The 7,272-nt window shown below is 43.7% G+C and overlaps 1 pseudogene; it reads right to left on the bottom strand.

Moving 5' to 3' along the window:
• Nucleotides 1-2,707: 2,707 nt before the first annotated feature.
• On the bottom strand, nucleotides 2,708-6,709 carry LOC148018096 (NADPH--cytochrome P450 reductase 1 pseudogene; annotated as a pseudogene).
• Between the last annotated feature and the right edge of the window lie 563 nt (nucleotides 6,710-7,272).

Genomic DNA, 7,272 nt, shown 5'->3' with positions numbered 1-7,272 from the left:
CCACAGACAAAATATAATCAAGGGAAGAAGCTGATACAATCAAGGGGTAGAGACTGCCAGCCTTGGCACCTCTCGCAATCACAAGTCTGCCACGAGTGATCTTCCATGCAAAGTCTCCAAAACATACATGATATCCTGCATCATCAAGCTGTGCAGCTGACATGAGACTGCGTGTCAAAGCAGGTACATGACGTACATCCTGCATAACAAAACTGCTGCCATAAGGAAACTACAACCTAACATTACCAATGCCCACAATATCAAGAGAGCTGTCATCACCCAAGCGCACAGTACCCGAAACAGTACGGTATGAATGAAACCACTCTCAGCAAGGTGTCACATGAAAGGATGCACCTGAGTCCAAGAGCCAACACTGTGCATACATAGAGTGTATCTCTGTCATCTGCGAAGCACTAGAAAAAGCTATAAGGATATAATCATCATCACTAACATCCTCAGGTTGCATAACATTGATCTATTTAATTTTAACACTGGACTTTGCAAGCACTATGCTGCAATCAGAAGACTTATCCTGCACTTTGTCTTTCCCCTTATCTTTGCGCCTTTCATTGCGCAATTCATGGCATTGTGGCCTAATATGGCCCTTTTTCCCACAATGGTGACAAGTAACACCTGCATTCCTGCCACGGGATTTGCTATGTGACTTTCCACGAGACTTGGACAGAGATTTCTGAGAATCCCGTCCACGGCCACTGCCATGCTTTCCATATCCATCATTCTTGCCTCTAACTATCATAGCATGCGACATACGAGAGGTATCCAAATTCTTACGGTTAACCTCTTTCTGCAGAAGAGCACTCTCAACATCATATAAATTCAAGGTAGCAGTAGAGGCACATAATGCAGTGCAGAATAATCCCATGACTCATTAAGAGTACCAAGCAAGAAAAGAGGAGTGACATCCTCTGCAAAAGTGATGTCTTGCGAAGTCAAGTTCTTGAGTATAGCATGGAACTGGCTCAAGTGAGCAGACATAGCCACATTCTCCTTCATGCGCAGATCCATAAGCTGCTTCAGCCAATACATTTGACCCGTTGGATTTTTCTTGTCATAGAGATTCTTGATTTTATCCCACAATTGCCATGCACTCTGTTCTTCCTCAAATACATTGTAGTCAACCTGTTATGTGAGAGATAATACAATGGTGGACTTGCATAACTCATCAAGCTCAAGGCATTCCTCATCTGGCATAGTTGTAGGCGGATGCCCGCTTAACCTCAAAGGTTTGATCTACGATTTCTACACCAACACCTGCCAAATCTGGCTCTTCCAATAAGAGTAATTCGTACCATCAAGCTTAGTGATGTTGAAAATAGCATGATCAGTGGACGAACTCGCCATAATGCAGGCTGGAAGATTGTAGACATTTCAAAACTGCTTGCTGTTTACTGTAGAAAATGATAAAAAAATCACCAAAATCGAGGGAAAATGGTGAGGAAAGTGGAACTTGACCTGTTGCCCACCGAGTACTAGTGAAAGTACATCATTTCAGAGTGTTTTCAGCATGAAAAGTCCATGTCAGTCCATACACATATGCTTGCTGTAATAAATTTCAGATTTCAGTAAAAGAGAGCTAACAGTGCCAAAATCGGATCCCAAGGCAATCAGATACTACAAATAACAAAGCCGGCATCATGTGGGCATAGCATAAGCATATGACAGTCGATAAGCATGAATCCAACACCCAAGTATATCATACAAACATCTGCAGTGAGTAGGCACACCCCCCAGTCAACAGGGCAAAGTGGTCCTACCACTACCAAAACTTGACACAAGTAGGTGTTAGTTCACAAAGATACGGATCCAAAACTGAGACTTAGCTCATAAGCATACAGTGAACCAAGACATATGATGTATCATCCCAAAAGGTAAGAAGTCCCACAATCTCAAGTGTCTGTAACTGCTCAATGGCATGTAACGGCTCAATGCATAAAAGTACCACTTGCTCAATGTCTGATAAGCATTCAAGAATTCTCCCACTAGCACAAAAGTCGTATGTACGAGCTCAAGAGTTGAAGCCAAGGCAAGTCACAGTGCCAATGACATAAGTCCAAGACAATACATCAATAGTACATCTCGAACATGTAGGTAGTAGAGCATTCGTTGTCGTAGAGTTCGTGCAAGAGCTGCAGAACACGGGGTTCAAGGTACAGCAAGGAATGAGGTTAACAAGAAGATCTCAATAACTCAATATTTGATGCCAAAGATCACTATATTGCTTGTCAAGTACATTACAAAAGAAGAGTCAAAATAAATGACAAAGCATGACAATCTGTCCACTGCTTTACAATAAGCATATGAGCTTGGTTTTCAGGGCACCAAATAATTCAACCAGATTCAGGACTTAGTCATAAACAGCTTGTTCAAACTCCAGGTCCAACGGATAAAGCATCTGATAAGTGCATGCATAGGCTCGAGACATGTATACTGCTCAGGTCAGCATCTGAAACCTATTGCAGAGAGATGCAGTCCATAATGGCATATAGGGCACACTCTTGCATCCACTGCATCAAAACTTGTATCCATCACTCGATTCTTTAAGACTTTCAACACAATCCCATACTGAGCAAGGAGCTCTTGCCACACATTATCAACTGCATCATTCCTGTCTTGTAGACCATGGCATGCACTCCTTAGAGCTTGCTTCACAGCCCCTAATAGAAGCTTATCATGTGAAATAGAGCTTTTACGTCTCTGTTCTTTGTACAGCTTTTTCATTCATTTTATGCTGCACGTATTCTTTGCTCGGTCCATCCCTTGAAAAGGCTATAGAGAGTTTTGTTATAATGCCCCTTTCAGCATGTGCAAGAATCTCTTCCTCATAAATGTAATCCTGTTTCCTTGAACGGCAACCAAAAAAAAAGGAAGTGCAGGTCCGAGCTCTTTTCCAGATGCTTGAAGTGCAGCTCTTTCCTGTAGAAAGCCCCCTGAAAGGTGCCAAACCAGTCCTTGGACCAACCATTATTATGGGTGTTAATGGATCCTCTGGTAGCCTAAAATTTGTCTGTCTTACAAAGATCGGTGACCAGCTACATTTATCATCTGTTTCACATGTGGCTGGAACAGCATTCTTCATCCATGTGGAGCATACACCTTTATGCAATCGACTAGTGGGACTCCTACCATAAACCAGTGCACAGGTAACATGTATCCGCTTAGGAGAGGACTTTGGAGATGAAGAAATTGAGTAATAGCGAGGCTGGAGATGAGGTGCAATGGCAGCAAAGAAATAGACGCTGACAGAGAGATCTCCTCATTCAGTCGCCTCTGTCCTGTTTTTTTTCCTTGGCATTCTCAGAATGTCCTGTTTCTGGTTGTGGATTCGTGCCCAATCCAAGCTTCAGTAAGAAAATTTGCGGCTTGAAGAAGATCGGTGCAAACCTTGAAGCTTTTTCCCCAGAGCGAGCGCAGAAAGGGGTTCCGGGCGAGATAAGACAAGCACCTTAGAAACTGCCTGCTGAACTTCGATAATGATGAAACAGAGGTGAGAAGGCCATCCAAATGAACGATCGGGCAAAGAAAGCTCGGAAGGGAGCAAGGCGGTGCGGCAAATCGGTTGTGGTGGAAAGACCTGTGGAGCTATAGGCCGCCTCTCCAGAAGTGGATCATTCCTCTAAAGCAACAACATAAACTCTCGGAATTTTAATCACAGCTGGGAGCGTCAATCTCCTTCACGTAAGGATATGAGATCTCTGTTGGGCGCACTCGATGATGTACTTCCTTTGCTGATGATCGCATCTGATCCGTGACCACAGCTAATTCCGGCCATAGGTAGTGTATTATTTGACCTGCCAGAAGCATTATAACTGTGTGCGTTGTTAATACTTAATTTCATCCTGCTTCCCTTCTCTCAAGCAGTCCCTTAGAGCCCTGTTCTTTCGCAGACATCAACAACGGCCACCATAGAAATCCATCTGAGGATGTACATCTCGAAGACAATGAGCCAATGTAGAAGTCCTTCACTCCCACCATATGCCAGATTCAAAGCAGCTCTGATGGCCACCTCTTTTCATAGCTTGCACCATAATTCCATAGCAATTTTTCCCCTTCACGGTAGTAGAACGAGCCAGAAAAAGCCCCCCATCGCTAATTCCCTCCTTAATTGCCTGGTAAAGAGCAAAAAAAACTCCTTTTTGCCAAGAATAGGCTAGGCCAACACCAGTAGTGATACTCCAGCCAAGCAATCGGCCATGGTTTCGGATGCATCACGCCTTTTCCTTGATTAATACCCCCAACTGACAAAGCAATAAATTGAGATTTCCCATTAAACGCACTATATGGAAGATCAGAGTCCATTTACAAAAAAAAAAGGAACTCCCTTCAACCTTGTCAATTGCAAATGGCTCACTTCAAGCAAGTTTCATTGGATCTCAAAACCTGTATCTCACCACGTTCCGAGGGTAAAAACCATAAGCCACACCTGCTATGAAATAAGTGATATGGTACACTGTTTCTGAGCAGGTTCTGGGGTTCTCTATGCCTAGGCATGATGCAGAAACCCTTACGTTTGACCTAAGTATTTGACTTTGCATGTGATTTCAATGCAGTGAAGCTGCACAACAGCCCAATGGAAGAAGAAGCTTAACACGTTCTATGGGGCAGCTGCAGTCTTTGAGACAGCCACAAAGATTCCTCTCATCAAAAAGTCTACGGCAGAGGCATATGGACCCTTCTTCTCCATGGCATATAGTGCTAATGTATCTTCTTCAAAAATGCTTTGTCCCGCATATTACGTTGGCCTTGTTCACGTGCAACCTTTATCTTCTTAGCTTAAATGTCGGCTTCTACAAAGCTTCCTTTGATTCCACAGTATCCTGCACTTTTCTTGGAATTCATCATTGAAATTGATAGCATAATAATAATCTTTGGCATCAGTTTTTCATATTTTTCTCTCACACACACACACAACATGCACACAAACAGAAACACACACAAACACAAACACACAAGTGGAGTATATACATTGGATGCGGATACTGAAAAGGACGGAAAGATAATGCAGCAATCAAACACAATGAAACACACGCAAAAAGATAACACAGATGCACAACAAAAATGGAGGTGTTTACGGCTCGGATGTGCAGCAGCACGACACTGTAAGCACGTAAGACATCAAATACATCCCAATCCAAACTCTGACAAGCCAAGTAACATCCAAGACTACTCAAAATAAACCAAAATGCATCCAAGGTGGAGCTTCAGTGAGCACTCAAGCTCAACGTATGCATAGGGTAATCAATTGTGACATGAGCATCAAGTCGTAGGCAACGGGTATGCATAAACCCAAGAAGCATAACTGTCAAAGCATATACCAATGTCAATAAGTGTAGGCTGAAATAAGCTCAAGCTTCCAAAAGCATCCAGATTCAATGATAAGCTCAAAGTCGTCCCTTGATGATCAATACATCATAGCATAACCCAATACATACATCCGAAACCAATAGGCATATGTCAAAGCATGAAATATAGCTTCAGTCCAAGAGTATTCAGCATGCATTTATTGTTATAAACTGTGTATTTCCAACCCCAAAATCAGGTCAAAATCATAGCATTACATGTAGCTTCAATCCCCCAATCAATCAGGATGCAATAGGCATCAAACTGGTTATGTAGTCATGCCCAAACAAGCATAGGCATGCAAATACATGCTGTCTCAGACCTGAAATCTATTGCAGAAGATTCTATCATCAGAATTTGGAAAATCTGACATCACCATCGCGTCCAGAGCATGCCAAAACCCCAACTTAGAATTTTACCTTGCTTGAATCGAGTTTCGAATGCCCGAGATATGATAAAAAGAGTGATTTTTGGGCCAAATTTTAAAACAGGTGCAAAAAAAAAGTGAGCTGGCTGGGGGGTCTACTGTCCCACGTGTCAACAATGGGGCCCAAAAGGGGCACAAATGAGGGCCAAAGAAGGCCTACACCAAGCCTCAGCAAGCCTTGATAGACTGGAAGCAAGATCCAGGTGAAGGAAGCTCCAAGAGGTGTGAGCTATGGCTGCCAACAACTTGTTTATAGCCTGTGAGACCTGAGAACTGAAGTAAAACTCTGAAATAATGAAGCAATACCTCAATGTCAATGCCCTGATGGTACCTCAATAGGCCGGGAAGAAGTTCGGGAAGCCGGGGAGTGACGGGAGCTCAAGAGAATGAGCTATGGCTATCGAGAAGGAGACTCAATGCGAGTGGGGAGTCGATGGGAAGCTGAGAATGCCACGAACCAAGCTCAAGAGTCGGGAAGCCGAGCTCTGATACCAGTTGAAAGGGAGTGACGGATTGAAGGTTGGACTCGAGAGCTATGGCGGGAGAGCAAGAGCAAGAAAGGAAGAGAGACAAGAAATGGGAACTCCAACAGTCACAATGTGTGACCGGGCCTTCCTTTATTCAAATTGTCACTAAAAGAATAAAGAATAAAGTGACAGTGATGGGCGCCCGTCACCTGCAGTGTGCAGTGGCGGTGATTGTCAGTGTAGTAATACACGGGCGGCTAGGCGGAGGCGCCTTTACCCCCAACATAGAGGGGTGGTGAGGCTTCCACAGTGACTATTCTTTTCTCAACACTGCGAGGGTTCTAGGTGAGGTTTACAGTGGGGGAAGGTTGTAGTGTAGGCCCATTTCCTTGTTTAGCAAGATAGTCTTGCAAGACTTGGGTGTCCAGAACATATACCTGGCCAGCCTTATGGTCATTGTTGCAATAGATCGGACGTGCTTTGTTTTTGGCCATTTGCATGGGTGATAGCAAGAACACCGTAGCCATTGCCATTGCAAATTTCTTCCTTCTTCAAAATTAGGAATCGATTGCTTGTGTAGTGCATAATAAGTTTGGTAGAGAGGCAGGATACAAATATGTGGACCTCAGTGTTTGGTGTAGCACTTGACACTATATCCATTTCCAAAGCTATCTATACATGTACAAATACACATGTTAGATATGGGTGATATTGAAAGACTGTGTGGAGATGTATGTCATATATGAGAGAGAGATAGAGAGAGAGGAGGGTATATAAAGTGTGTGCATGAGAGAAATAGAGAGGGAGATAGAAAGCATGCATGTGTGTGTTTGGGTGCTAAGCAAAAGTGGGAGATAGAGAGAGAGAGTGTGTATGTGAGTTGATGTGGGTGCCAGAGAGAGAGAGAGAGAGAGAGGGTTGGAGGGCAGAAAGAGGGAGCCAGGGAGAGAGAGAGGGGGTGACGGCAGATAGACAGAGAGAGAGAGAGGGGGGAGGGTAGAAAGAGGGAACCAGGGAGAA

This window comes from Lygodium microphyllum, chromosome 21, assembly GCF_053477565.2.
Source record: "Lygodium microphyllum isolate KBCC chromosome 21, Lygodium_microphyllum_v1.1.10, whole genome shotgun sequence".
NCBI lineage: Eukaryota > Viridiplantae > Streptophyta > Polypodiopsida > Schizaeales > Lygodiaceae > Lygodium > Lygodium microphyllum.
Note: the sequence above shows the minus strand (reverse complement) of the source record. Positions and strands in the feature narration are given on the sequence as shown.